This window comes from Punica granatum, chromosome 5 (genome assembly GCF_007655135.1).
Source record: "Punica granatum isolate Tunisia-2019 chromosome 5, ASM765513v2, whole genome shotgun sequence".
In the NCBI taxonomy this organism is placed as follows: domain Eukaryota; kingdom Viridiplantae; phylum Streptophyta; class Magnoliopsida; order Myrtales; family Lythraceae; genus Punica; species Punica granatum.
In genome coordinates, this window is record NC_045131.1 from 2,725,330 (window position 1) to 2,731,329 (window position 6,000).

The following is a 6,000-nucleotide window of genomic DNA, read 5'->3' on the forward strand; positions in this document are numbered from 1 at the left end:
ATCTTAGAGTGCATGCAGTGCAAAAAAAATCCGTTCATGACAAGAATTGTTGACATGGACGAGTTATTAAAAGAAGTACGAGGCATACGTACGAGAAAGACCGTCGGAAACCAGAAAACACAATTGCAGTATGACCGACAGTAGATCAGTATCCCGATAGTACACGAAAAAACTTGATGTATTAGAGAAACAAGTGTCTTAACTTGGTCACGTGCAGACGGGGTCAAGGGCATCGATACAAATCATACAGCATCAGTTCAGGAGAAAAAGACGAGGATAATTAGTTAGCTAGCTGGGGTTTATAATATATATATATTTGAATTTGATAAGATATCTCTTCCCCCAATCAAGCTGCAAACATATAATAATTAATTGATTTGAATTAATAATAATAATAATAATAAGCTATTCTAATTGATGATTCGTGTTTCAATTTCCTCCTCACATTCTCTCTCCCTCATTGTCTGTCCTTAATATCGTTTATTTCTATAATTGTAAAAAAGTTTGAGAAATCAAGACTCGATCACACATGATACCTATTTTGCAGGTAGATATCGCTAGACTCGGACTCTACTGGTGCCTCAGTTCTTTCACGATAGGCGTGATTTTCGATTTTATTGGGCATAATAACAACATTTTCACAACCAATCCCAAACAAGTATAACGCGAGTAAATTCGTCCGATAATTTTGATTTGACGGAACATTATTTCCAATGTCATGTTTCGATTGGCAGCATATCGTATGATTCAAACATAGGTAACTGTTCATCATCACATGGTTTTTCAATCTGAGCATGGACCACAAAACAAAAGTTCAGCGCACATAAGATCCAAGAGGAGCAGTGACTTTTAGAAATATATAATCACTAACACAATCTGCATAATTGTCGGTGTTCATGTTCTTTTACCTCCGATGAGACAAAACTAAATCCTTCTCAAGAGCAACATTATTCAATCATTGCTTGATTGGTTTGTCGGTGCCACTAGTGGGGGGGGGGGGAAGAAGAAGATTCATGGCTTCTTTTTTCTCTTCATTTGAATAATCAAAAAAGTGCACACCCTTTTTATCCCTTTTAGCACGTTCGCGACTTTATGATCATTAAGATTTTGGATTATTGCACCATTCGATATTACGTCCAATGATATCAACTTAATCAGTTCCAATCTTCATAATAATATTAGGGCTTTAAAGTCTCCTTATTGAATCACCAAAAGAAGTCTCCTTATTGATAAATTAAATTGACCGCTAGCACAAGAAGAATTTGTTCTTAGATAATTTCGGGTACATTTCGAAAATTAAAACGTGGAAGGATGGTATTAATGATTTTGGTGTCTATTTTTGAGAGATGGTGATCATTAATATGATCGTGTACTATTGGGCCTGGGCCAAGTCATGGTAATACTGAGAGATCCAATTGGATATGATGTGGACCTCTTGCTTCCTCACATCTTGAAGCCACTGTGGATCTTCCCTTGTCGAATATCTCAGGTCCACGTGGTGAGCTCCTGCATTTTTTGTTTCTATTTCAATTTTATTTTACAAAAATAAAATTATAATTATTTTTAAAAAAAAAGAAACGGAAATTCATTTTCCCTATTTGTCTACTTACCTTCTTTTGCCACTATGGCAATTATGCTCTTTGATATGTTCTTTAGCACCCTGCACAATTAGATTAAACATTTTCTTCTTAGGACAATCAAATTTTTATTTGCAAAAGATGATACTACAATATTAAAAGAGAGAGAGAAGAAGAAGAAGGACGAAATCGTGCCCTCCACCACTCCAAGGGTCTCTCAAGCCATCGAAGAATATGATATTGCTCCCGAATCTCCTCAAAACTGTCTCGATATTCTGTTTACGAAAGTATCACACGTCAATCTCTATACAATTAAGTGAAACAAGAAAAAAAAAAAAAAGATGAGATAGGAACTCTATGATTCATACATGGCCTCCAAACTCAGTTGTGATCCAGCTTGGCCTAGGCTCGACATCGTAGACGGCTTTGCAGTGCACGAGCCGATTCGCATAGGCATACTCTGAGGCCGGGAATATGCTCTCCTTGGTGTTGCCGCTCGTGGGCATGACCATCTCCGTGCAGGCCTGCAATATTCCAAGCCCTCTCAGTGAGGATCTTACTTTCTAGTAAATAGGCTGGGCCCAAACACATGGATATCATTGGGCTGAGGCCCAAATACAGTCCGACAGTTAACATGCTATGAAAAGGAAAGGGGTGTGTGTTGGACATGCAGACCTGCCAACTCCAGCCGCCAAGGCCGTGAGGGTCGGAGTTATCGTTGAGGTCGAAGCAGGAGACGTCGCCACTGGTGTTGTAGTAAACATTTGCTGCTCCATGCAGTTTACCGAATGTGTCGTTTCCTTTGGTTGGATCATCTATCGCCTTGCACATCTGCAACTCATGGTATATTCACAATGTTAGCATTCTCAGGTGCACAAAAAATCGATCCATTAAATTTCGATGAACATTCGTGCTACCTGTTTTATAGGATAAGCGGGCAAAGGGTTCAGGAAGTTCGAAGGGGTGGGATAATCCGTCATGGCCGTGTAAGCAAAAGCTGTTCTTAGCCAACCTTGAAGGGCATCCCCGTCTATGTAGTTCCTGTTAAGAAGTAGAATTAATCGCAATAAAAATTGGAAGAAAAAATTTTGGAAAAATAATCTTAGTTGGGAAGATGGTTCAAATTAAGTTCTTACTTGCATATTCTGAATGATTTTAGGAGAATATCGAGTCCCCGTTGGTGCTTCGCAGTATCTTCTATCTGCTGCCACGATTCTTTGATCACCTTGTAACAATTCTCGCTCTCACTCTGAATAAGTAAACAGAATGGAAGAAATATGTTGAACCTTTCTGATTTTTGACAGTAAGGAAACTTATTCGAAATACGTATTTTTTCAAAAGAATAAAAAAGATACTGGCAACAAAGAGAGGAAGACACACGTACGACACTGTTCTTGGTCCCGTGAAAAATTATTATATTAGGTCGGACACAATTTGTTTGCGGCCTTTCCTGTTTGATTATGTGAGAATGATGACAAACCCGATAATGTCGAGGAAGGTGTGCACATAGTTATCAATTACAACGTGAGGAAGAATAAACGAACGGCAAATTAGACTAACAAGAATACAGATAAGTGAAGAGTCAGAAACACTTGTCATGTAATTTCCAACAGAAAAAAGAAAGCTATTATAAGATTTATTTGGAGCGATGCGCACGCACCTTGAAATCGCGAGTGATGATGTTGTTGAAGCTATAAGGAGAGGTTATGTCGTCAAAGTTGAGGATTGGAGATGAAGAGGCCAAGGCTCCAATTGCTATGTGGGGGTACCTCAACCTGAACCAAGCTGCTAACACTGCACGCATACAGAGTAATTCATAATTATATAATAAATTAAAATATTATTTTATTAGTAATATGAACAATTAAAAAATTCGATTTCCCATGCTAATTAATTAACTAATTACTCAAATATACAATATAATGACCAGCTCATATGACAACCCACCGAGATCTACAAGATTAATTGTTTAGTAAAAGTAAGTCCAACTAACAAAACTTCTCTTAAAGAGAGGATAAAAGATATATATGTTATATCCATACAGATCCAGAAGGGAAGAAATTGCATACTTCCTCCATAGGAGCCTCCGAGTACGACCACCGGAGAATCGACCGCGGATAAATTCTTCTTCAGGTCTGTGATCACCATGGCGTAGTCGGCCAAAGCCTGGGTCGAGGTCAAGTACCCGAGCGTACTCGTGTTGCTGTATGCCACGTCCTTGTTGCCTCTAAAAGGGATCGATTTTCCGTAGAATCTATGCTGCAATATTACAAGCACACGGGAGTTTTGAATCGCCCCGACCAAGTTTAGGCACACTTCTAGTATATATATTAAAAGCCACGGCTGCCCCGATAATGGCTAACCTATTAGTTATATAGGACACCACCATTCACGTATTCAGCCGTATCCAATAAAATGAATGCAGGATGAATATATAAATTCGAAAACGGATGTTCCTGCTCCATTCAAATCTAGGCTCAACATTCCAAGTTCCAATTACGAGTCTTACATCGATGGAGAAGAAGACGCGAGCATTACCTCGATGAACACTAGGAGGGCTTTGAAGTGGGGTGCGGTCTCAAACATGAAGCCCGTGTTCTAGGCAAACCATTCGATGTCTCCTTCATTCCCGGTGTAGACGAAGATCGGGGAGTTGTGTTTTGGCCCACCCCAGTAGGTGCGGTTGATCAGGTACCTCTGCTGGAATGTCTTGTAGCTCGTCGGGTTGAAGTTGAAGTGGTCGAGGATCTGGGTGTAGTACTTGGTCTCATAGAGACCGTTCCAATCATCTCGGGAGCGTCGAATCTGCTCCGGGCGGACGATGGAAGACGGGAAACCCGGAACGATGTGCTTCGCGAATGAAGTGGAGAAGAACCATGAAGAGAAGAGAGAAGCACAGAGGAGAGCTGATAATAATATGGATCCACTGGATGCAGCTGCTTTCATCGTTTTGGTTACTTCTCTTTGTCCTCCTTTTGCAGAGAGGTAGAAGCGAGAGAGAGAGAGAGAGAGTCAACTGAGAGATTCTCACAACCACCGGAGAAAAATTGGGGGTAAGGGTGTGTGTTTGTTTCAAATTAATTAAATAAGTATTTAAAAGTTAGTTATAATTTAATTATAAGAAAAAATAAATATAAAAAATAAAGAAAGATGAGAAATAAAAATTTAAATTATATAATTATTAAATTAAATTCACTTAATGAAATAAGTAAAAAAAATTGACTTAATGAAATGATTCATTTTCAACAACTCTCACGAAACTTTGTTCATTCTTATTCATTGCTCATTTCTTCTTATATATTTCTTCTCTTAACTAAATAAGTACTTAATTTTTTAAGTACTTAATTTATCAAACACTACCGAAATCTATATGAGGGAGCCGTTTGCTCGATAGTGATAAACGATTCTATAAACAAGAGGAAAACAACCATTTAGTACCGGTGATCTTACCGATATGGATTGATTTAAATGACTCGAGTTTACCTGAATTGAAAAAATTTATGTTGAGAGAGTATTATTCTTTTGTGGACGTTGAAACTGAATTAATTAGGATTCATTAAATTTTTAAATATCAGAACACACATTGAAATACTCGCGATCTCATCTGAGAAAAGAAGAAGAAGAAGAAGAAAATATTTTGGATCTACAGGAGAAAAATGCCAAATTTTATCACGGCAATGCACTAATTTTATGTATTATTAATATTTTATCGGGGTGATATTTTGAGTATATTCTAGTTGTTTCTTATAAGATGTCGTGGGTGATGGTACGGTGCATGTGACAAAAAGAATAGATAATTATATATTATCTTAGCTTTGTGAACATCGTCTTTCGTCTCGTGATTAAAATAATTATCTATCTAAAAAAAATGAAAAATGAAAAAATAATCCATCCTCTGTTCAAGGATATGAATCATAATTTATGTCAATAGTAAGAGATGAAATTGGCTGCGTGTTCTTGTCGTTCTGATAAGACACGGGGGGTCAAAGTTGGGTAAGCCAGCCCAGCGTTGTTCGTACGCGCATGCAACTTGCGAATAGGCAAGTACTTAGTACCTAGAAAAGGAACAAAAGTGACTCAAACGAAGGGATATATTAACCGGTTTGATTTTACAATCTGATTTTAAAATTTTAATTTTAATTTTAATTGTATTTATTATATAACAAAGTTAATAATATAATTATTACTTTTTTATTTTTTTTATTTTTTTTAATAATTTAATTTAATTTTTATTATAAATTTTGTCAATTATTCATTACTTTTTTTTCACAATTTAACAATACAATCATTATTTTTTTTACTATTTATTACATTTTTACATTTTTTTCTCATAATTCAACATCACAATCATTACAAATCAATTAAAATTAAAATTTAACTTAACTCAATTCTAAAACCAAACACACTATATATATCTCCTTGA

The 6,000-nt window shown here is 36.7% G+C and overlaps 1 pseudogene; it reads right to left on the bottom strand.

Moving 5' to 3' along the window:
* Positions 1–1,200: 1,200 nt before the first annotated feature.
* Positions 1,201–4,629, bottom strand: LOC116206758 (annotated as a pseudogene).
* Between the last annotated feature and the right edge of the window lie 1,371 nt (positions 4,630–6,000).